Source organism: Melospiza melodia, chromosome 5, assembly GCF_035770615.1.
Source record: "Melospiza melodia melodia isolate bMelMel2 chromosome 5, bMelMel2.pri, whole genome shotgun sequence".
In the NCBI taxonomy this organism is placed as follows: Eukaryota; Metazoa; Chordata; class Aves; order Passeriformes; family Passerellidae; genus Melospiza; species Melospiza melodia.
Genome location: NC_086198.1, coordinates 9,424,588 through 9,450,380, shown reverse-complemented (window position 1 = coordinate 9,450,380; position 25,793 = coordinate 9,424,588). Strand labels below are relative to the sequence as shown.

Sequence of the window (25,793 nt, the reverse complement as noted above, 5' to 3'; positions counted from 1 at the left end):
ATTAACTGTTTACACAGAAGCTGTAGATTTTTCTTACAAACTGCAGTTGTTACCATAACATGCCATGAGGATTTTCTGCTCTATGCTTTGGCTGTTCATTTTCTGGGCCACAACAATCTCATTAATATAACCTGTGTAACATTGGATTTATTTTCATGTACTTCCATTTTACTTTTTACCCAAACTTGTTCTCTACCCTAGGGATCAAGAAATGGTTCAGACTGTAAATTATTAATCCAGTCCCATTTTCAGCCATACATAATAATTACTAAATCTCCTTCAGTTATTTTTTATGGTTTAAGAAAAACCCTCAACCATGAGGCGGGAGGATAGGAGAGCTTTAGCTTACGTCAGGCAGACAAACCAAAGTCAAGAGCTGAAGCTCCCAAAGTGAGGATCTAAACAAGACAACTGTTTGACAGTGTCCTGCAGAATATCAAGAGTGACATCACATCCATCTATGTTCTGGACCAACTATAAAGAATATTCCTGAAATTTATTTGTGGTCAGAATTACTCTCACAAACTGACCCAGCATTACACTTTAGTCTTAATGTGTCCTGAAGGGTTAGTTGCTATGTAGTTGGAAAGGCTTAGAGAAGTTCTTGAAAACCTTTCAAGACAGCTTCCCTTCCCCTCTTGCCTTGCCGTGAGACAAGAACCTGTCTCATGGAAGTTTAGCTAGACAGACTGCCCTACAGATCTCTAGATCCAGTGACTTGAAGGTGAGGAAACTGTGGTTTAGATTTAAGGCCACTGCACACAAATTAATTGTTACATGACAGTAATATTTTTTTGAGTTGAGATGAACACTTCCAGAAACAATTGTATGCTTTAATGCATTATTCAGTAGAGATGAATTAGAGACACCAGCCACTCAATAGTGACTCTTTGTAGATGGAACCTGTGGCTGCCTTATGCAGCTGATGTTGCCAGACCTTTCAATGGCACTGCAGAGGGACAGAGCTGCTGATGCTGGGAATAGAATAGAATAGAATAGAATAGAATAGAATAGAATAGAATAGAATAGAATAGAATAGAATAGAATAGAATAGAATAGAATAGAATAGAATAGAATAGAATAGGCAGTGTGTGTCTTGGCAGGTTTCTCTCTGCCACTACAGTTATCAGTGCATTCCCAAGGTGAATGTTGTGTCAGTGAGGAAAGTTTGCCCAAGTAGGTAGGGTAGTGTAAATTATCTCTCCCTCCAGCAACAGAAATGCAGAAACCAAGCTGTTTTGCCAAGTAGGGATCTACTTCTGCTCCTTCAACTGCTTGTTGCAGGATTAAAGAGGGAATGGGGCTTTTTGCTGCCCACATATCTAATATCCCACAGATGTTTTGGAGAAACAACAGCAGAAAAAACATTATCTACCTCTCCAGTTTTGATCTGAGAATTCAACATGTGTTTAGTATCCTTGAATGTTTATTTAGTAAACCATTCTACACCATATCAGGGAGACTGCAAGATCCATTAGGGAGCCATTGCTGTCAGATGGAGTTTTTTTAACTTTGCAAAGAAGGATCAGAAGGAATTTGTCTCAATAGAGACAAAAAGGGGTAATAAAATCATACTCTGATTCAGAAATGACCCGGCATTCTTAAGTAGGTGGAGATCTTCGCAATGAAATACATGTAACCTGCCTTTCAGTCAGCTTGCAATCCTTTGAGTTTCGTAGTTTTCTCTAAGTATTTTGTAAATTCTTTATGCATTGTTTGTCCAGTCTCTAAGTGTGAAGGTTCACAGTTTTTTGTTCTCTTCATCTGAAGTCTCAGATGCCAGAGACAGCTCAAGGAGATACATGGTCGAATCTAGTTCCTTCATGTTGCTGCAGTGGGTAGTTTTTTCTCTGGATTATGCTGCACCAAGGGCCATACTTTGCCACAAAAAGGATAAACCTGTATTCCTCAACCCCCACCTTACAACTTCTCCCCTTGCAAAGGCACCAGCAATCATGCAGCCATGTGACTAGATCAATTAAGTAGCTGATTTAGTTGAAAAATAAGCCAAAAAATTTTTTTTTTTTCATCAGATCACTACCATTTCAGTATTTGCCCAAAATCACAGTGAAACTGCATTTTTAGTGTGGAAGGTGGCTTTGATACATCCTTAACAAAAATCTTTTACGTGTCACTCTTGGTACAGAGTATTTTAGAACAGGGGTTGTTGAAATATAAAACTTACAAGGTATCACTGGCTGTCCTGTGCAGTGGTACCTTGGGAAACTTTCTTGAACAATGACTCACTAGCAGTACTTCATGGTAACATTTATCGTGTTGATTCTGACATGACTCCCAGCAGAATAAAAATCTTGACATTGATGAATGTCTTGAAAGGTTTACAGGAATTCTTTAAAACTGCAAAATACCTAAAAATTTAAACAGAATATATATTAGCAGAAAATCAAGGCTGAAAGAAACCACTCAGAATTTCCCATTTTATTTTGTGCAGTTGTTTTCTGTCCAGTTTGTGGATTTTGTCATATGCACATTATATTCTCGTGTGAAGGATTTATTGATCTTCATAAGCAAGTCTGTTTGGACTGGTTTGAAAGGTAACATTATTAAACTGATCAGGAACATTATGCCAGCCATTCAGAGTAGAACAGTCTGTTTTCCGTAGTATGACTACATCTAACACCACTTCTTAAAGTTGTTTGTTTTGTAAAGCACTTTCATACTTGGAGAATATTTTTCAAAGTTACACTATTGGTATGGATCTACAAAATTCTTTCTTTGCATTTCCAGCTGCTCTATAATAAATTCCATCTGTGTTTTAACTGTATTTGTATTGATTTTTCAGCTATGCTAGCTTATGTCTGTCCTCTGTCTTACTGACCCTAAAGTCAACCAAAGTGGTGGGCATACAGCCAATTTCAGATGGCATTTGGTTAGTTTACTCCCTTTTAAAGTAGTTTAGGAAATGTTACTCAAATATTTCTCTTTTTGTCAAGACTGTTTAACTTTCACAGTTTCACCCCCTTTACTCTGAATTTCCTCCTCCTCAGTATTTTTCCAGTTCCAGGAAAAGGGATTAGCAATATATTTCACCTCTAGCTATTTTCATTGTAGTTTTCTTTCCAGATTTCTAGGGGTTTTGTCTAGCTATGGGATTTTTTCCCTAATCCTGGGTTTGGGTATAATTTTGCTTTGTACTACTTTGCATTTGTCTTGTAAGACATAGTTATATAACCCCAACACATAGCCTAAACTTGTAACTTTAAAGGGAATTAGGCTGTGCAAGGAGTGCAAGATCAGGCATTTGGAAAATGGTTCAGTGGAATTGTTTTCTTTTCCCTGTACAATGAGTATTTGTCGTAAACAACTTCCAAGGCTCTTGGAAACTTATTTCACTTCTCCTTAGGTAAACTATGTTCCATTAGCCTTTTTTGGTCTGAAGCCAGTTGATTCCTGTAGGCTTTACTAAGTGCGAGTTGTTTTTTTTTTCTTTTTCTTTGGGTTTGTTGGGTTGGTTAGTTTTTTTTTTTTTTTTACCATTTTCTGAAAATGTTCAGCTTTTATTTAGTGCCTATTGGTTTGGCTTTCTTTTCCCATTTTCTGAAATTATTCATGTTTTTGTTTCCCAGATCAGTGACCAGAATTGCAGCTCCTTGTTTCGAAAGCCCAGACCTTTACTTTATTGTAGAATGTATGGGACACTGTCCAGGCAATATCTGATTAAAGTATTATAAGAAAGTATATTTAGTGATTAGACTTATCAGACTTATTTCAGTTTTTGAGAATCACATCCCAGATCATGTATCACACCATACTATTGATAATACCATTCTCCTGTCAGTGCTATTTAGGTCAGGTTTCTTCTCATAGCTTACTGGGAAATTAAAAAAGAAAAAAAACACATTGTATTGCCTTTTACATACACGTGGGACTGTTTCCTCACTTCTCTGTGTGTTGTATTCTCTGGCATGTGTACTTGAGTAAAGGAAGCTATATAGTATTTCTTAGAAGAACAAGCCAGGAAATAGTGATGCAAATAAATCAGTCAGACAGGCAGGGTTTGAAGAGTGAGCTGGTGTAGTTACCTAGCTGACTGTATCCAAAATCCAAAAAAGAATTGCAGTTCTTTGAGGTGGGCTGAGGGGGGACAAAAGGTCCTTAAAACACACAACATAAAGTGCAAGGAAGAGCAAGTAATTTGGAGTAATAATGAGATACTGGCTTCCTTGTGTGCCAGTGAAAAGACCTGCCAGCCATTAGGGGAGTTTATGTGCAGCAAATAGTTCAGAGGTCCATGCTCAGCTTTGCCCCTTTAGTTATTGAATAGTCAGGACACGTTTCTGTTTCTGAAGTTGTTTAAACATGGGTTTCTTTTGTTGTTTGTACCTATTGATATCAGTAGAATGTGAATGGGTAAATAATTGTACACCAGGATAGCTGTGATACCATGAATTGAATTTGCTGCTGAAGGATGACTGCTGCAGCTGCACTTGCCTTCACAGTGGGTACCTGCAGAAGCTCATGAAGCTTTCAGCACCTCTAGGCTCTGGCCTGCAGCACTCCTTTTGGGGTATATCTTCTCAGAGGAACTTTGAGCTTTCAAACATGTTATCACAGTCTTTGTCATGTTCTCAAAGCAGGTGTCATGTGTTGTTTAGCTTTGTCAAAGAGAGGTCTCTCTCACGGCCTAACACTGTAAAAAGAAAATATCAAAGCACCTTAGCACCTATGTTATCTACTCCGTTTCCCTTATTAATCTCCTAAAATTTTAAAGTCTAGTTAAAAATTCAAGTAGGACCTTAAGAACTGATAAAACCATGTGAAAGCAAAATATTATTCATAACAACTCACGTAAGACAAAAAAAAAAAACCCAACAAACTGCCAAAATTTGGGGCTTTTGGCATGGATTTTTGGTTTTTTTACAGAGCATGATTTTTTCAACACATGGAAACTGCATACTTGCAAAATTGTTGTACCTAATGAAAACCTATACAGATAAATAGAATTTCAGTGCTTTTAAGAAATTCTGTGTGTCTGCTTCTTCATTGACTTTTCAGAATATTTTACCACAAGATACCCCATGATAGCTGTTCAACCTTGTTTTTAAAGATACTTCCAGTTTTGTTTTTATTTAAATTTTCACTTTAACAATGAAAAATACTTTTTTGGAGAAGAAACATATGTAGACTACTTCAGAGTCTTCTGGATATCTGCAGGTTAATATTTCTATCCTACAACAGAAGTATGGACATTTTATTGCATGTTTTAATTGAGGTTAAAGTGAAAACCACCTTTTTAAAATAGAATTGCATAGTGAGAGTGGTAAAGTTTTTATCAAAATTCAAGATGAAACAGCAGAAATAATTAAATGTATGGCACAATCTTTTTACCATTTATGGTCATGGGAAAAAAAGAAATGGGAAAAAATGCACAGCATTCACTGGAAACTAGATAGCAAAAATGAAGTGATTAATGTGAAGTATGTCACACATCACAGATCTTGCAAAACTGTTCCAATAATCCTGCTTGAATGAAATGTAGCATTTTAATATTCAGGCTTACTGCAGTATAAACATATTTGTCTTACAGTACTTTCTTGAAATGAAGTTTTATGATACTATATCCCTTTGCAGTTTATTTTCATCTCAGCTAAATAGCTGATGTATGCAAAACTTGATGTTTCCCAAATATAAGAGTAAAAAGTCCAGAAAGAGATATATGCTGCAAACTCTCAAAAGATTTCTGTGCAAGTTGAACGTGTAAGACTGGGTCAAAACCAAAGTTAAAACTAATTTGGACAAGTTTGTTCATCAATTTCTACCTAAACAGATCTCAAAAATTGCATGATAATGAGTTTATAAAGTCAACTACAAGAAGTTACTTTCTTAGGCTCCTATGAGTCACTTTAATCTCTGTTCTCTCACCGTACAGCATCTCACAACTTGCCCTGTTGTCATCTTGAACAAATATTGGGAATGAAAGCAAGATAAACTCCTTGCTTTCAGTTCTTATGCCTTTTATCTGTGAGTCAGAACAAGATGTCTAGAGACATCCTGCTAAGCCAGGAGCAGTCCAGAGATCCCCCGTAAGCCACTCTATGTGTGTGATTCATGGACTTCTGACCCAATGGAAAAAAATCTGGCTGAAGTGATGATGTCATACTGAACGTGTCCAAAGCTGAATCTTTGGTAGCAAGGGATTTTGCTTGTTTCTTTTTAAATAAAAAATCTTGTGATCAAGCCAAATATAGGCATAGTTTAGTGCAGAGAAAAAGTCTGATTTCTGGCACTATTCAGATCATGTAAAATAAATTAATTCTCTACAGAAGTGCTCACATTCTATAATGTCCTTAAGATGTAGTAAGCACACCCCTTTAATCAATTTCATCTTTTAAACTTCAATTTCAAAGGCACCTGATTCCTACAAATGGAAATGTTACAAAGTGGTGAAAAGCTGATTGCAGGTTCTTCTATCAATGTGCTGTGGACATCTTTCATAAAAGATGATGTTACACTTCCAAGAACACATTGCTACTTACCAACAGACTGAATTCTTCCTCCATGGAAACCATGGAAAGTCCCCTGGTGGATTTTGCACCAATACATTTGGTGTAAGCGAGGGTTTTGCTGCCTTAGTGTCTCTTTGGTTGCCATGCAAAGAGGAATTGCTGATGCAAGATGTTTTGGTCTGTAAACAAAGTATCGTGCAATGGTGAAAGAGCTCTCTTAAAAAGCATTTTGTTGCAGTGTACAGTGTTGGAGTGGTTCATGATCCACTACGTAAGGAGAAACACTAGTCAACAGCTTTTCTGTGTATTTTAGAACAATTGCATTCCTCTTTCTAAGCCAAAATATAGCCATCACCATTATATAAATGTAAATCTTTCTTGAGAAGTCTGGTTCTCTTCCTTCATTTCCTGTAGCATGTTAGCTGCAGCTTATTTCAGACTGTTTTCTCTTAAGCTCCCAGAAAATGTAAACAGGGCATAAAAATGTTGTCTACAAATCTTCTAAAAGTAATTCTGAACTCCCACTAGGAGTACATTACCCATAAAATCAGTTGTTGCAAATTACTATTGAAGTTTTTTGAGGATTGTTTTGTTTTGTTTAGTTCTGGTTTTATATGTTTTAATGTCTAGGAAGAAGAAACCTGATTTCTAAACCAAAATTAAGTCTTTAGCATGTCGTGCTTTGACATCTCCAATCTTCATGATGCATGTCTTTTTGTTATACATAATGAAGGGTTTTGGTTCCTCAAAGTTCTGTTCAACTTGTGAGCACCCTACAAAGGAAGATCTTACTACAACACTGCATCAAGAGAGCTAAAATTCTTTTGTGTTGTTAATTTTGTTGCAGTGCTGCTTTATTCTCTGTTTAGCACTTCTATTTTGCCCAACAGACTGAGACAAGTCAAACTATGGAATAACACTGAGAAGATTTCCATTTTTAGTAAGCTTCAATTTTTCATTTCTTCATTTCTTTCTGCTGGTCCTCACAGCAGTCTGTGCTTATTTACTATTTACCACTTGCATATATCACTAGTTATCCTGTAACAAAGTCATTCATTACACATTTCTTTGTAAAACCAGACTGAAAAATGGTCATCTACTTGCAGTTGACAGCTGTTTCTGCTGCTGTTCTGTGTATTTTCTCCATTTTGATGAAAACATGTTGGTAAATTTTTTCCAGATCTAAATGCAATGGGGTTTGCCAGCTATGTATATGGACAATAGTGCTTCCTCTTCCCAAGACTTTGTTCCCAGCTCTCTCAGACATGTGCATTGTCCTTGACTGCTGCTCTAAATATACTTAATGCATGACTTTTGACCACTCATAACTACCTTACATTTCAGAGTAGCTTTCATACAGGTCTCTCCCAGCATAAGTTTTAGTACTTCCACACTGAAAATTCTGACAATATTATTTTGACATGGGTTTCTTATATAATTAATGTTGCTTCCATGGGTCTATAATCACAAAAGCATGCATTAAGATTAAATGATAATTCAGTTGAAACTATAAACTGATGTGTAGTAATTATTGTTGGACAGTTGTGCTAATGAACAAACTGGCTAGTGTACAGTGGGCCTGTTTTATCAGTTAAGTCAATGCACAGACTCATACTTTGGCAGGGAATTTTTTGAAGATCTGTATTAAAATGTATTATCAATATGTGTATCTATACATTCAGAATATTATAAGATGTTTAGTCTGAGAAATATGATTTTGTGTTATTGAATATATTTTACAATATCACTAAATGTTTTAGTGTTTATGCTACAATGCCAGTAGTTTTTATTACAAAGCTGAACATTAGCACAGAAAATCAGTTTTAATTTACTGATAAAATGCTGACTTTTTTTCATTGTTTTCATATTTCCTTTAATAATAGTAAAGATTTTGTAACTTTTGAATTCAGTGTTTCCAGGCAGCAGGTTGAAACAGTTGTTGCCAGTACTCTAACCTTGGTGAGTGGTTGTACACTGGTGCTGAATACTTTCATATTCAGATGATAAAATTACTCAAGTCTGTTGGGTTAATGATGTGATCTTTTATAGCACATTTCTGTTCCACTGCTCATGCAGAGCCTTCTAGTTTTGTACCACATGAAAATGCCATAACATGGATGTGGGGCTGGACAGCATGAGGGCATCCTCTGGCAGAAGTGAAGGAGAGAGAGGATATGGTGTGGTTCTCTGAGGACAGTGCTTCAAACCCCTGAGAAAGAGGCTGCTATGGCTCAGTCTAGTTGCACCTGTGGATTTCTTGTGAGCTGTGGAGTAGCTGGAGTGAGGGAGTTCACTGGGGGAGGTGAAGGAAGCACAAACTGGCAGGTACTGAAAAGAGAAGATGGCACAGGGAGCAGATGTGCTGCACTTGCATGGAAATAAACTTGCACATTAAAGATTGCCACTGGGGTCAATGGCAGCAATTTAGCCATCTGCAGTATTTAGAGAAACAAAACCTGTTCTTTGAAACCTGTTTCACCAGACAGAGACAGGACTGGAACTTTCACAGAAAGTCAGTTGAGTTGTAACTTCCAGACCTCTGGAAGGTCACCCTTTCTGCAAGGGTAGAAACCTAAGCTTTCATATGCATTTATCTTAGATTTTTAGATTGCTTTCTTGAGAGCATTGCCAATTTCTCTTGCAGCAGAGACAGAAGAAGAGCAAATGTAGAACAGCACGTCAAAGGTCGAAGGATATGTCCTCCTACCCTGACCGTGTCTCTTGTGGTGTCATTTGTTCCATTCAGATGAACTGATGTCAGATGACAGGGCCTGGACAGTAAATTGCTTGCAGAATCAGCAGTGAGTTATTTGTCAGTAGCCTGAACACCTGCTGAAGATGATGGAGTAGTTCTGAAATAAACTGGTAGTTCTGCAGCCATTAGCAGTAGAAAGGATGAGCTCCATAAGATACCACATTTTGTTTTAAATTACTATTTGACAATGCTATACCTTTGTGACCTTAGTTTAATTTATTCTTAAAATATTTCTGTATTTTGGATTTTTATTTCAGCATTTTCTTTGTCAGTTAGGAATGTTTTATTTACATTAATCTTGAAACAAACTACTTGAAACCTGATCTTTCTGGGCATAAATTCTCCTAAATTGTTCCTATATGTTTCTTATTTTGCTGAAATTGTTTGGTTTGTTTGTTTGTTTCCTGAGGTGAATTTTAGCATGCTAATTTAAATATGTAATGTAATTATGATGTCATCAATATATTTATTCTGTTATTTTATTATGCTGTTTCCTTATGTTTTTCTAGTTTGAGAGTTTCTCACAAGTAAACAAACTTGCTCAGGCCTCTGTTGAGGGCAAGAATGTAGTATAAAAATACCAGAGTCAGTTTTCTGTTGAACTGAAAGTACAACTGACTTGAGTGCAGCTGGAGTCTTACAGGAAGGTGGTTATAAATGCACCTTTGTATTCTCTGTAATTATTTTTTTCAGGCCTTGTGTCCAGGAGCAGTCACTATTGCCCTGTACATCAGTGACTTAAAGCAGTGCTCTCTGTTCCAGTTAACTACTTGTTTTCAGCTTCAACCAACATCCATGGGAGCTTGCAACAATGGAAGGAGTTTTAATATTATTTAAGGACTTGTTTTCATAACTTAATACTAGGGAACCATATTGAGAAATACAGAAATGCCTCCAGATTCCAAGACAGAATTAGAAAGTTTTACCTTTTAGCTATACCTTCTTCTTTGATTTTTTTCAAAATGTTGTTTCTTGTCACACTGCATGAAAGGACTGTTTCAGAACACTTTTACTTATTTTACTTATTTTAAAAAATCACTGCTTTGTTAAGGGTTTTCCTTTTAAGGTGTAACAGCTCAATAAGCTCCTTAGTCAGATAACCAGATCTCTGTGGATCAGCTTTTGTCTCAGCTGTCAGTGTTGACATATTCACTATATATTCTCCTGAACTGTTGTCATTTTCTCATTTAAATTTAAAGAAAGAAATCAGTTCCTACAGCATTCCTTGATCTTTGGTTAAAAAAAAAAAAAAAAAAAAAAAGGCTATCACATAAATCTACTAAAAAAGACTAAATCTAAAAGATGTGAATAAAAAATTACAGTGACCAGCGGGACTGAGTTTTGGTTGGGTTTTTGTTTTTTATTTGAGTGTTCTTCCTTGCTTGCTGTGGTTCTTATATAGTCATGTACAGTTTGACTGTCAGCTCTTTCTCACGAAGTACCTGAAGTGCTACTAAGACTGAGTATCAAGCAACAGTAGCAACAGTAGCAGCAGTAGGGAGTGTTCCCCTAGCACATTTCACTGTCTTCCTGCAGGTTAGCTCCTCTTTATAAGCCCTACTTTTAAAAGTTTCGGGATATTTGAGAGTAAAGCTAGTCTTGCTTTGTTTCTTCACGTAGCAGGACAGAATAGTAACTTTTTAAAAGGTAGGTAGCTGTGTTGAGGGGTTCCTTTTCTCTGCAGAAAGCACCAGTGAAATCCCCGCAGGACACGCTGTAACCTGTTCTAAAGAACAATGGAAAACACGACAGGAATCTCTGAGTTTTACACTGGAACTTCATCGCTTCATTTTCCTTTGTCTCGCTGCCAGCGGCTCGCAGGCGCAGCCGGGGCGGCTCGGGGAGCAGCGGCCGCGCTGCCTCGCTGGGAGCCGGGGCTGCCGGGGGCCGGAGGGAGCCCCGGCCGGAGCGGGCCCGCCGGCCCCGGAGCTGCTCCTTACATGGGCACGGCCGCGGCTCGCCCGGGGCCCGGGCGGGGTGGCCGCTGGAGCCGGGCCGGGCCCAGCCGGGGGCGGCGCGGCCCGGGGGGCTCAGCCAGACAAAGAACAGTCACGGCAACCAAATAAGGAAGTTGGAGCTGCAGGATTTCAGAATAGGAGCAGAGGGGGAGATGCCGGCGAAGCAGTCTGTGTGCAGGGAGCTGCTCTCTCCTGTAACCAGCGGAGTGCTGAGTGCAGGGGATCGAGGCTTGTCCGTACCCTTCTGTGATCTTCAGCCAGCCTCAAGCTGTGTTTGTCATATTTTCTCATGTTTCTGAAAGCTCTCTACAGATTTTTGTTTAGAAAGGAGGGGTCTTTGGCAGCCCCGTTGGTTAGCAGACTGAAGATAAATGAGTCATCCTTTGCCAAGGGGAAAGAAGAGTCCCATTGCAGATAATTTTAGGCATTACTAAAACATGTTATAAGTTTTTGTCTACTGTAGTGTTCTAATGAAAACTTAGAAATTCATCTAGAAAGGGTACACAGGCACCTCTGAGAGTCAGAGGTGTCTTTGCAGTTAAGAACAGTAGTAGAGAAAGAGGGAAAAGAAAGAAAATAAGTACTAGAAAACCCTAAAACTGTCCCGATGATTCGGATAGAATAGCATTTCATAACAACATAAAATATGGAAAAATGTTATGGGATTTCAGAAATGCAAGTTAGGTACTGGTTTAAACATAGGTGTAAAATTCATGCTCTGTGATCCAGTGTCTTGGGATGTTGTTTTACCTACTTATTTGGGCTGAAGTTAAAAGGTCTTATTCCTGGTGGAAAAACACATGGAACACCATTCACTTTTTCACTTCAGATTCAAAGCAGGAAGAATCTACACAACAAATATTCTGAAGGAAGAGCTATAATCTCTGCTGAGTGTGTGGAACCTAGAAAAGAGAAAACTAAATAGCTGTGGGCACAAACTTCAGCAGTAACATTTAACATACTGGTCTGCTTTGCTCTGGTTTGAAAATGTAAGCAACAGAATGTGTCCTAAAGTCACAGCCTTTATAGGAAACAATTACATGCACTGTGAGCCTGACATCCTGATGAAAGGAAGTAAGTTATGCCTTGATCTTGAATTTGTGACAAGATCAGCTCATAAACAGCTACTGAAAAACATTTTAAATACTGTAGGGAAGCCTGGCTCAGAAGAAACAGCTTCTTTATCTTTCCTGACAGGCCTTACAATTACAGCAGCTGTAAGTTACTGAAGTGTAGCTAATTGAAAGATACATCACACTCACTATTGCCATATCGGAGCCATTAAAGAAGGGAATGTACTGTTGAGATTTGAGTTCAGAACTGGGAAGGACTTACAGGTGACATTCAAACTGCTGTGATCCTCTGTGACTTCTTTTAAGCCTTCTAACAATTTTAGCATCTGAAGGGCAGGTAGACCTCTCATGAATCCATGGCAATGCTTGTAAAAGTGAGAGTCAGTATCATAGCTGAAAAGTGTTATGTTAGCTTTACTATGAAGTAAAGCTTGAGCAGTGAATGGGGTTTTTTTTCTAGGTTATATTTTGTTATATTTAATTTCCAGAGATCTCACACAGTATCAGTAGTTCTGAAGGCCAGGAAATCTCATGGATTACTCATGGATAAAACAGACCGATCATGTGGGTACTGAAGAACTTAGGAATTTAAGGAAGTCATTGGGATACCTGACTTCTCCATATGCTTGTTGTTCAACCATCACCGTTCCAGTTCCTTATTAGAAAGTGCCTACATAGTAGACCCACAATTTTCCTCTGTGCTGTCATAGGGGTTGCACAAGAAGTCTGATCAATATAATTTAATTTTTTTACCCTGAGGACCTTTGCTATTTTAGTCTGAAAGGTGAAATAGTGGTATAACAAAGAAGACTTGAGTGTGAGTCACTTTGTCACCATGTATGTATGCACAAATGCGAGCATAGGTGTATTTCCACAAAAATGGTAACTGCTGCCTTATGAAAATTGACTCAGTAATAGAAACATCTAATTTTTGTTTTCTGTTTGTACTGTTAGAAGTTTGGATGAAATTCTTGTTGTTATTGTTTTTGAATCCTGTTTTCCTAGATCAGAGACTGCGGTATGATTTGCTATCAAGTGTTGACCCTGATTGTGTTTTCCTTTTTGCAAAGCACATGACTTTAATAGTGTGTATTTGCAGAGTTGAAAGTGATGGGAAATGTTTGCCTAAATATTCTTTCTTGCAACAAACATGTGATCTTTTATTTTCCAGAAGTGCTAAGAACAACAAAAGCCACAAATAGCATGATACTGCCAGTTCAGACATTGTGAATTTCGCCAAACAGAAATAGGACCAGACAAAGCAATTTACAGTTACTACCTCAGTGTCTGCCAACACCGGCCAAGTTAGGTAGAACAGAATACTTGAAATAGTGCTAAATGCTTTGGACTGGCACATGTTTGGTAACTACCATTTCAGAGGTATAGTCAGTCACTTTTCGTTTTGGGAAATCCTAATTTTGCATTCTGGCCTTCTAAAGAAATCTCGAACTCTCACACATTCCAAGAAAATCAGTGTCCTGTTCTGGCTTAGGAATCCACATTCAAAGCTATGCAGAAAAGCTTTGACTTTTCTGTCAAAGTTTTATCCCACAGTATGGGAGGTGATGTAGTTTTATGGAGATACTTTTTTTGGTTTAAATAAAATATTAAAATCTGCAGTGGTTGGCATGCCAAAGCTTATTTTGTACAGGTAGTGTAAATGGGATGCATTTCCCTTATGTAGGAAAAACAAGGAGATTGCTGAACTGTCCTCCATAGATCACTGAATTCAGTAAGCTGCATGTGAGTCACTTTGGAAGCTTGTAAACTCTTTCAGTTCCCTCTTCTGGTCAGTCCTTTGGGTCTGCTTTACTGACATTTCCATCTGAGTTTAATGATGTTGGAACTGTAATATGATGCAAAGCTGCATTGTAGCTAGCTGAATACTATTTGGGTTGATTTACAGGCATGCCTATATCCTCGCATTAATTTCCAGATTTTAAGACCAAACAAATCTCATGTCATGTGTGTCCCTCCTTAGAAAGCAGCATTTGAATCTCAATCACAACTTCTTCCTAGATATCAGGATTTTTTAAGTTTAAGTTTCATTTGTTGGATTTTTTTTCTTTTGTCAAAATATCCTGTCTTAATTTAAAAAATTTGAGACTTCTGGTCTTAACTAATGTGATCAGAATTGCACACTCCAATATAGCTTTAAATGTCTCAGTTAAGTCAGCAGCCACAATGCTAAATTTTTATATATTATAATTAGGGAAAGTCAAGGAGGCAAAGATAAGAAAGGAAACAGAAGTATAGGTTTTTGTATTATAGCACTTGGAAAACAGCAGTTGTTTTTATTTATAAAAATATATGTATGCTATTAAAATACACTTCCTTCGCTGAAGACACACTGCAGGCAGAAAGATTGTATTTAAATGCTACAAATTATTCTGTAATAGTTTGAGAATTTGACAGACACTCTCATGAAGTCCATTGAGTTATTTTCATTTATTTTCACTCATTGCTGAGATGTGATTACTTTGTTAAAGGTTTTCTCCCTGCATGTTCAGTTTTTCTTGCTGAAGGCATCCTTTTTAGTTTTTGTACTTCAAACAATACTAATTTCATTTTATTTATGGGGTGATTTGAAAAGTAAATCTTAATTTTGTGAAGCTTCTCAGAGTGTGAAGGAATGCTAGCAAGAAAACTTCAGGCATCTACCATTATCTTCCCTGGCCCACAGAAATTACTTGCTGGGCTTCTTCATTTTTCCAAAAGCTGTTTGTTATCATTATAATTATGTTTTAATTATTTTCTTAAATATTAGGACTTAATTGGAATTGTAGGCAATTGTTTTTTTATGTGTGAATTATTTTCCCTCATTTTGGTTTGCTAGTCAAGCTGTTGATATACTTGGAAACTCCTTAAACCAGAAACAAATGTTCCTGGAACTGGAATTATAGGCAAAGTTGTTTACAAGAAAGAATCACAGATCATATTAAGTTAAGCATATGGTTTTGCTTCTTTTCTCTTTGGATCTTTATCTTGCAATGTGCCTCATGCTTGTTTCCCAGTAAGCTGAGCTTCATTTTCACTTTCCATGCCCAAATATGCTGTGGAGTCAGAGACAAGCGTCTTGAACTCAGCTGCTGTGCACAAGTTGTCTCTGCTTTCATCTTCCATCCCCATGAACTGAACATACACATTCACACATTGACAGAAAATTCCTACGTGCAAAAATTTTAAGGGTTGTGACAGAAGAAATCTTGAAGAACTTAATGCATGTCTTTGATGCAGTATTATCTCAATCTGCTATAATCAAATGCAAAGGAGAAGGTGAAATTAAGAGATGTGAAGTCCAGGTAATGTTTTTCTATCACTGACTTTTCCTACTGTACATCAGTCTGCCCGTTGCTGTGTGTGTTGCATTATCTGCACCGCAACAGAACTATGTTCTGCTTTTTAGATAAAATTCTTGACAAGCATACCTACCAAAAATCATGGAGAGACCTGAGCAGCCATGAGTGATACTCCTTTTATCTTTGTACTATCTTAATACCATGTGTCTGAGCTGCCATGCTTCTTCCCCAGAGTCATGTACCAGAATTGGAAACAGGGTGCTAGTGCAGCGCCAGCCTTCTGACTGCCAGGTCCTGGCATGCCACTCTGCTCTAGCAATGGGGAGATGCTTCATTTTCCCCGCCCTTTTTCCTAATTGGCAGCATTCCTCTGTTCTTCCTGTTGTATTCTGGAGGGACTGAGTGATGTGGAGTGAGTTCTGAGTCCTAAAGAGGGCTTAATGGTGAAAAGGTGTGACAGGGGTTGAGTAAGCAGAGAAATTTTCAGTCCCACCTTTTTCTGCATTGTCCACTGTGGAATGAAATTTCTCAGATAGAGATCTTGCTCATTTTGGAGGTTCATTTCTTCAGTTGGGAGAAAAGAGTTATGGTGATGTTCTTGTAAACCAAACAGATTTCCAGTCATCCAGATCTGATCTATAATTCACACTGATTGGAAACTGGAGCCCAGAGAAGAAAGAGGATCACCCTTGCTTTCACCTGCCCTAAAATTTTTTGCCTGTTGTCCAGGATGTTGAGCAGAGCTGAAAGGCAGCATGTTCATAGACTTACTTGCTGCTCTTGAGGTAGTAAATGAAAGTGATACCACTGATCACCTCCATGGGCTAAGCATGGAATTGAGAATAGTGATTTTATAGATGTATCTTTTGAGATTATCTGTCTTAAGCAGATGTTGAAGTAGATGTTACTAGTCATTACTTGTGTGCTATGATTGCTTATAAAACTGATGTTGGTGTGTAACCTGTAAGAAAGCAATCTGTGTGCATCCAGACCAAGTGGCTTATAGTAGGAAGGGTATGAACCAACAATAGAAATCTGACACTCTATCTCCTTGTGGGAAAAAATAAGAAAAAAAAAAAAAGATGCAAAAGGAAGAATTATCTACCTTCAAATGAATTCCTTAGTGGAATATGTAGTAGTAATTAATGCATTTAGAGTAAGTGACACTCTGGAAGGTTTTGCATAATCAGATCACAAAACAATTAGATTTTTATATCATATAGTCAATTTTTTCTGATCACTGATGCTACTACTCTTTCGCAAGTGAAGACCGCACAGGAGACTGCAGTGCAATAGCATCATTTTTTTCTGAAAAAAGTTTTAAATTCAGTTTAAACTGAACACTTGGGGTCTTGGTAGTGATGAGTAGTGGCATAAGTTAATTTAAAGTTAATTTAAAAGAACACAGAAGTGTTAAAGGACTTAGAAGAAAGACTTGAGACATCACTTCTGCAGTAGTACATTAAACGTGTAGCCATCCCACCCGCTCTGTCATGCGGAGGAAGATGATGTGGCAATCGTGGAAACTTTTGCCTCCCAGAAAAGCTAAAGTAAATTCTCTTTTGTGCAGCTGTATGGCAATATGGAAGAGCCTGGGATGTTTCTCTAGGCTGTTGCAGCGCCTTCTCAAGTTTTTCTGCTGGCTGTGGATGTTCCTGGAAGGAAAAAAGTGAGCTTCCAGCCTGGGACCCGAGCATTTTTTGGCAAAAAGCGTACCGCAGAGTCACAGTTCTTGCAGCTCCGAGGGAGTAACTGAGACTTGGGCAGCGGCAGCGGGTAGAGCCGTCCCGATGGCGACTCGCTGCGGGAAGCCCGCGTCTCGCTGCCGCTCCCGGCAGCCTGGTACCGCCTCCCTCCGCACGCCTCGGGACTCTTAACGTGAAGCGGCGGAGTGGGACGCGCCGGCGGCGGCGGCTCTCGGTGAGTCACGGCGCGGAGCGGCGCCCCGGGCCCGCCCTATATAGCCCCGGGTACCTGCGGGCGCCGCTCCGCTCCGCTCCGCTCCGCCGCCTCCCGGGACAGCGGCGCTCGGCTATGTGAGAGCTGCCCGCTCCGCCGTGCCCAGGTAAGACGGCAGCGTACTCTCAGGAGTTCGCGCTGACGTGTCCTCTTCGGATGAGGTTACCTCACGGCAGAAGCGGTGATGGGAGGCGAAAGGTCAGGGTACATGAAATCATACTGCAGTCGGACCGGGCTGACCGCCTTTCTTTCGAGTATTTCTACTTTTGATCTACACTTTCTTGATCTTTTAGTTTGCCTCATCGTCTGTAGTCGCATTCGAGTTTGGCTGATGCGCTTTATTGCCCACCCTGGCGGTCCCCTTGATGTTTCCAAAGGCAAAAAAGGATGCTTTTGTGGCGGCAGCGGCTCTGTGCATCTCTGTAGCCCAAGGCTTGCTAAGTCTGTCCATAACAAATATGATAGGGCAGAAAACTATGAGTGCCTTGTCAGCCTTCTTTGTACGAGACATCTGTAGGAACCCAGTGATAGTTCTGGGTGAAGAAGATTGGTAATGGGCAGGGGACTTGATCTTTTAGAAGATTTACTACAGCTTCTTACCCAAATGAAACCGAACATTGGAGTTTTGGGTTGTTCTGTGGAATTCATATGTCTAGAAGGAAGACATATTTGGTCATCCAGCACTTAATGTACTCTTGTAGCTAAGTTTTTTTTTTGTCTAATGTTTATCACTGCTTGTTGAAAGGAATTTGGTGTTACTTAGTAACTTTGTAACTTATAACAGAGGGGTTTTTTCCCTTCTTTTCCATGTCTGCAGCACACATCACATATTTGTTTAAATTTTAGTGGTGAAGACAAAAAAAAATAAGAAAAAAAGAGAAAAGTTTCCTGGCAGTAGGCACATAATTAGAAAGAAGGCTGGGAAAAGTAGGACTGGCCTTCTTTATAATGATGTGTTTACAGAAACTTGGAAAGCAGAGATATGCATTGGCTATCAAAGAGAAACCAACGTCTGCTATTGGAACATTTGGGTCAGCTTTATATTAAGGAATATGGCACTGCAGAGCACACATCTAAAAATAGGAGTGGACACAGTCAAAGTTTCATTAGGCTTTGAGGTCAAGAAACTATTTTTCCATGGTATTCTGTGGCTGTATTGAACTGAAACCATGATTCCTGTGAACAAACCTTATATTTCTGAAATTAACTTTTTGAGATGTATTACATGCTGTGCAGAAAGTTTTATGTTCACTCACGGGTTTGTGTGCACAGAGGTACACTGGCATTCTGGGGTGGGAAAAGTTTTGATGACGTTCTTTAAGAAAGCCCAGCAGTTTCCAGACATCCAGAGCTGGTCTGTGATTCACAACGCATACCAGACATAAAAGGATTAAGATATAGAATTGATAACAAGAGGGTGGAAAAAAAAATCATAGAAAAAGTTCAGCACATGCCCACTGATTGTACCTAAACCACTTCACTATGAAAATGAGGCAATCTTGTGAGAACAAGATTCTGACAGAGATTGTGTTGCATCCTGCTTTTGATTGGGGAACAAAACCTGAAAGAACTGTCTGTGAAATGATGTTCTTTTATTGATTTTCCTGGCCAGAAGGAGAAACCCTGTGGGAAAAGGTGGGGGCAGAGGGATAAGAGTTTGAATAAAAGAAACTGGAAATATGGGGTAGGAGATATACAGATGTTCTTGCAATGTTTGAAACACACAGGAATATGCAGGTAGGATATTGTTGGAATTGGGAGTGTCTCATTTGGATAAAACAAATCCTCATCTTTGAGATAGGGGAAATCTGATAGTGGATCTCATATTTGAGATGAGATTTCTTTCATCTTTGAGATAGTGGAAATCTGATAATCACAAAGTCAGAATTTAACAAGTTATCACACTGCAATCTGACATAGCAGTTTTCCTAAAATTGCAACAGTGGATATATGGTAAATGTTTGTTAGCAGTTGGCAGATATATGTCACATAACTTTTCTTGCTGCTTTCTGAGTCAAGAACATTTTTGCAGTAAAAAATTATCCTGACAATTTGATGTATGTTTTACCTAACAATTTAAAACTATGGATGTAAGATAAATGTTTTTGTGTTCTTACACTTACTGAAATCCTAGAAAATTGTCTATTATCTTCAAAGTGTTATGAAGTTTCTTTCTTCTTTTCTTTTTGTTTATATTACTGGCAAAGCTCATCTTGCTGTACACTCATGCACCAATTATTGTGGGCCTATTGACTAGCTCGAGCCTACTGTTTTCTCTTTGCAGAGACTGTGTGATGATTGCAACATATAAAACTGCAGAGTTTTTTAAGCTGATATGATGGTTGTGGAGGGCATCTAACTGCTCCACAAGCAGGAGTGTGATTGCAGTTTTGCCATCCACTTTGTGGTCTGTGTGACTGCAGCAGCCATTTCTAATAGCTATGTTAGAACAGCATGCCTCCTTTTTTGTAAGGACACAGTGGTAAATCTGATGAGTAATGTTCAGCTGTTGGGCTTTAGGCATTGAAAGACCAAGGAAGCAGTCTGCCTGGAACTGACCTGTCGGATGCTGGTCAGTCCACTTATATGGAGAAATTCTTCTTTCTCTCCTCTACAAAATTTCTTCCTATTACTCTGTTTCAAAATGATCCATGGGAGACTTACCTTATTGAACTTACCTGGTTCTCAGCTGGGCAAAGGAAACTAATCATACTTGTAAAATCATGTGGTTGATGGAAAATATTGTATTCCTCTAACAACAACCTAATTTCTCATCTGGTTCTCCTTAAATTAGCTGCTTTTCAATTTTACTCATGCCAACATTCATGTGGATCCATGTGCCTGGGAGCAGAGTAGACTGAGTGTGATGTCATATATGTAGGTTTTCTCCGTGTGCATAGCATCATTTCCTGTAGATTATGAATATTTGTGGACACTACACCTGAAAGACATGAAGATAAAGGCCAATGCAAAGAAACTCTGAAAGGTGAAGATAGCATATGCAAGATTAGTTCCATCATTTCAAAACAAAATATTTTATATTATTGCTATGTGGTTTTTTTTCATTTGCTGTTTACTGTCCAAGAAAGGAGTCTTCAAGTATTTGGGGGTTGTACTGTACCTTAACTGATCTGCAAAGAGTTGGTGGCCCTAAGGAGGTTTTGTTTTCCCCCAAAAAATTTCAGGATTATGTAGAACATATAAATTGACTGATAGTCTCAGATATATTCTTGAGAACATAATAATTGACTGAAAATCTTTTATCCTGAGAATATTATTTAATCAAAATATGCCTGTGGACTTATGTATTCATGTATCATCTTCCATTGGAAACATTCCTGCTTTCTGAACAGCTAGCATTTCAATGCTACATTAAGTAATAAAGTTCCCTTTAGAGGGAAGTGCCCACCCAATAATAGCAATACTCAGCAATGATTTCGTAGCAATAATAGAAGTATTTGGAAGAATATGTATGGAGTAATTACTAACCAAATTATAGTGTGCATAGAAGGCTAATTTAAACCTCTTACCTGCAGAAGGTGAAGAATCTTGTGACCACAAGTGTCAGAACTTATTGGAGCATTATAGATAATTTAACATTTTGGTATTCATATATTAAATATGTAATTATAATGAAAAACATAATTACAAAGAAGAAGACTCAATAATTAAGGCAGTTCTTTTTAGATGTGTAGTCCACATTCTGGGTTAGCACATGAATAGAAAATTTAGGAAATACTTTTCCTCCACATTTCTGTCTAGACACTTACATGGTCCTTTTCCCACCTGCTTGAGACATTCTAATCTTTGCCAAGGCAGGAAGTTTGTATTTCCTTTATTGAAGCAGAAAGTGATTGTAATTAGTGTATTGTGTATGGCACTCCCCAGCACTTCCCCCTTCCACAAAGGAAGGAATTTTAAGAAAAACAGCACTTACTTTTATATAAATAAATAAATATAGTGGGGTCAATTTCTTGCTGGGATTTCTGCCTTGTTCACCTGTGTGAGGTGAGTCAAGAAGCAACTAAATCTGCTTTCTCTAGTTTTCATAGTGTGCATATCTCTCCAGTGATAATTTGAGTAAGAAATCTTTGATTACCTTAGATTATCTTAAACCATTGTTTGTAGCAGTTACTCAGAATTCATTCCAGTCCTTCCCAGGACATTCTTCTGAGCCTTGGAAATTGTATTCATTCACATCAACAAAATATGTTCCTGTTGAAATTTCTCTTTAAAATGGACTTCAGATTTTGTTTGTTACCAATTTCAGAAGATGGTCTATATTATATGTTGTAGGATATAACACAGGATAAGAAAAAACAATTCTTCTAATTATTCTCTTTGAGAAACCAATCTGGTATCGCAGTTCACTGTAGTGTATTTCAAGCAGAAAGTGATAATGAGGGGTTGAGTAATAATATGGAAGAGTTATTTAGTTGAAGAGTTGAGTCTGTGCATCAGGAGCTGCTACACTGCATTGCCAAAATGTCCAAGTTCTGGTAAATGCTCATAGGATGACGCATAACTTATTTGTTCTTTTGGGATTGTTTAAAGTAAAGGTTTTTTAGGAAAATACTATTATTTCTAGACATGATGTGTCAGCCAACAGAAATGTACAGGAAAATATTTTTTTGGTTTTTATTGGCAGCAGGGCTACATTTTTTTTCCCAGACTTAAACGTAAAAATAGATTAGCACAAAAAAAAAATCTGTTTTAGTGGTGTTAACGTTTATACCAACCATATAACCCCATTGAATTCCCAGTAAAGGCTGATACTTGTTTTGTATGCTACTGTGTGTAAATAATGGGAAAACACAATGTATTACATTTACAACATTAATATTAAACTTTTACAATCTCAAGTGGATTTGTTTGAATCCTGGAATTTACAAAATTTCTGTTTGTTCTCAAACAGAAGGCCAAGAAGGCTGATGACACCCTGGCCTGTATCAGCAATAGTGTGGCAGCAGGACCAGGGCTGGGACTGTCCCCCTGCACTCTGCACTGCCGAGGCCACACCTCGAGCACTGTGTTCAGTTTTGGACCCCTCACTTTAAAAGTGACATTTTGATGCTGCTGCATGTCCAGAGAATGGCAGCAAGGCTTGTGAAAGAGCTGGAGAACATGAGGATTGGCTGGGGGAGCTCAGGATGTTTAGCCTGGAGAAGAGGAGGTTCAGGGGGACCTCATTGCTCTCTACAAGTGTCTGAAATGAGGTCGTGTTGAGGTGGGGATCAGTCTCTTCTTCCATACCTGCAGGAAGAGGATCAGAGATAATGGGCTCAAGCTGAGAAGGGGGAAATTCTGATTAGACATCCGGAAATAAAAAAAATTATATGGTTTAGTGATTTAGATGTTACAGTGGTAGTGCTGGGTGGATGATCTTGAAAATCTCTTCTGAAACATTGAACTGTAATATAGATTCAGTCAGCTGGATTTAATTTTTAAATTGCAAATTGAAATTAATTCCTCTCCTGTGATGAAAAGAAATGTGCATCAGAGAGCAAGAAATGCATGCTGGCAGTATCTGGTAGACAGGACAAACTTCATTAGGAGGTCCTGCCTGGGCTCCAGTGAGTAGAAAGAGAATGGAATATTTAGATTTTTTTTGTACTTCTGCTACAGATTCATTTAAAAAGTATTTCTCCAGCCACACTGGATACAGAAATCTGGTTTAAATCAAGACCCACATGTGTTATAGCAACTTTTCTCAGGAGAGCCAACCTGCTGGGTTTAGGCCAGGCTTTCAGCTGAGCTTGCTCCTACCCATTTTTGCACCTTACTCACAACGTGGAAAACCTATCCTTAAAATAGCATAATTATTTTTCTGTAGTTGGATCTTGAAATATTTGTAAATTATTACTCTATGGCTGAATTCATTCTTCTAAATAGGCTGAATCCCAGTATGAAAGCACTCACTAGAAACATAATTGTTTCTTTCAGTTCTAAGTGCCATGTGTGTATGTACATCCAGATGTGTGTAAAATATTTCTAACTTCAAAGAGCAGATTATGCAGATTTTTTTATGAAAGAAGATAATGCAAGTCTGTTTCTGTGTGCATATGAATCTCATGGTGTGTGAAAATATATGTGTGTGTGTGTCCTTACACACACACATCTACAAAATCTCTGACTTATGAGGGTGCTTTGTTTAAAGCAGCTATTAAAGTGAAAAGCTATTTTAATAGCCAACTTTGGCCAGCAAGGAGATTCACCAAGGCAACATAGAAAGTTTTGCACAAATGAAAGTAGAGTTTCCTTTTCAGAAACCCAGTGGTGCTGTATTTCTTTTAGCCTACCTCACTCTACTTACATTGGCTCTGAAATACAAAGCCTTGCTTTGCAGTGTTTGAAGGTTTCCGGAGGGCAACCTAATTTATGGTTATTTTTGTTCTGACCCAAGATCTAGTGAATTTTTTAGTAGAAGTGAAGCTTTGAAAATCCCAGGGGCGATCATAATATTTTGTGGATGGGGTATTTTCACGCAGTCTGTGTTTGTGTGTGATTTGCGTTTCCTGTTAAAACTTCTAGGGAATTTAATAAAGGCATGAGTTACTTGGTATTGCATTACTGATGGTGAGCCTGTTGCAAGATGATGCTGTTTATTTCTGTGCAAATCTGCCTAAAACCAGAATTATATAAAGAATATTTAAAGGGAATATTGACATCCACACTTACAGAGGTGTTGGTGCATATAAAGAAATGTTTTTCAGACATTTTAATGAAAAGGCTGCCTGGGTTTCAGAAATGTTCATCTGTATTTCTCAGCTGACAAGCTACCAGATTGTATTTTTCTCTATAAACTGCAGATTGTCTTCTTTTTCAGAATACATATATTCCTCATCTGACATGGCCAAATTCTACTCTTTGTCTGCTTCCAATGCTACCTGATAATTTTTGTGTATCCATGGCAATTCTCACATGCATGAGTTCAATGTCCTTGCTATAATGCTTATTTTTTCACATATAACATTTGTAGGCAATTTTTTCAGGCAATAAATAGATGGCCATATTGCTTGGCAGTGTTCTAGGAGAAAGTCTTGATTTCCTATAAAACTTCATTGTTTTCCTATCTTTTTCAAAATCTGGAGATCTGTATGTGATGTAAAATAGAGAGACGCCTCTTCTGTGAGTGTCTGTAGGCATATGAAATCCATAAGGTGAGACTGTGGAAGCTTACACTATATTGAAAGTACATTGTGTTGTCTTATGAGTCTCTAGGATGTCACGTGTGGTTTCCATTCTTTTATCTTTAGTGACTTTTGGAGTTTCTGCTAGAGATTTTGCAGTTATTAACTCTTTAACATTTCCTTAAGTGGTTCATCAGGAATTTCTGGAAGATTATTGCTTCTGTTTTCTGCTTTGTATTAAAATACCTAAGCCTCTATTTAGGTTTTTTTATCTGTTTGTTTTTGTTTTTAAAAAAGAGAAAAACAATCCTACCAGTTGTAATTCAGAAGCACTTATGCTTAGATGCTGCTTTCATGGATATGCAACTGAATTAGATGACTGTTGCATGCACATTTTCCACATAGATGGAGAGAAAAAAGGAGTGTCTGTTAGGATAAAATCAAAATGATATGTCAACATTTTCTAAAACAATGGATGAACTTTCAGCTATTGACTCTGAGGTTACATCTACAGTTGTCTATGACCATAAACCACAGCAGCTTGAAATGTTTCTGAAATAAAAATTATACACTGATTCTAAAACTCTAGGGTCCCATGTCTCCCATCCTTTCAAAAGTTAATGGTCATGTTGACAGATAGGTATACAGAGACAATTAATATCAATAATGACATTTGTCAGAATCACATGAAATACCCAGAAAATACACAGAAAACAGAGGAGGAGGCCCAGAATCAAGATCTCTGCCAGGTTTCCCTTGCTCTCCTACCAGTTACATGGCTGCCATCAGCAACCAGCTGCAAGCAGCACATGAGCCTTCTCTGCAGCCCTGGCTGGAGCCTCTTGCACCACTCCAGTCCTGATGTCAAAGGCGCGCCAGGCGCTGTGCGGGCTGGAGCGCTGGAACCATTCCTGGCGTGGTGAAGCTTAGCACTGACCACATGCATCGCAGTTAGCCCAAAATCAAGGACTTGGTTTCAACTCTGAGGAATCTTTTTGGGAAGGAAGCAGTGCTTTTTGGAGCAGGAGCTGATATATTACACAAGCAGAGGTTTGTGATTGTCTAAGTTTCAGAATACCCAGCTGGTGTGTGATATCTCACTGGAAGTTTTCTTCAACAGGCAATCCTAGAGATTCTGCAGGATCACGGAAG

At 38.3% G+C, this 25,793-nt stretch overlaps 1 protein-coding gene across 10 annotated transcripts in view; it reads left to right on the top strand.

Annotated features, from left to right (window-relative positions):
* Positions 1-25,793, top strand: part of PALLD (palladin, cytoskeletal associated protein) — a 187,394-nt gene that overhangs the window by 102,504 nt on the left and 59,097 nt on the right. Inside the window, exon 1 of one of the 10 annotated variants that reach the window (XM_063156241.1) lies at positions 17,520-17,617. The exons of 7 other annotated variants lie outside the window; for them this stretch is intronic. The gene's annotated coding sequence lies outside the window, so the exon portion shown is untranslated. Of the gene's footprint in view, positions 1-17,519; positions 17,618-25,793 lie in introns of those variants that run through there. 2 more of the 10 variants (XM_063156242.1, XM_063156243.1) reach the window with 2 other exon arrangements.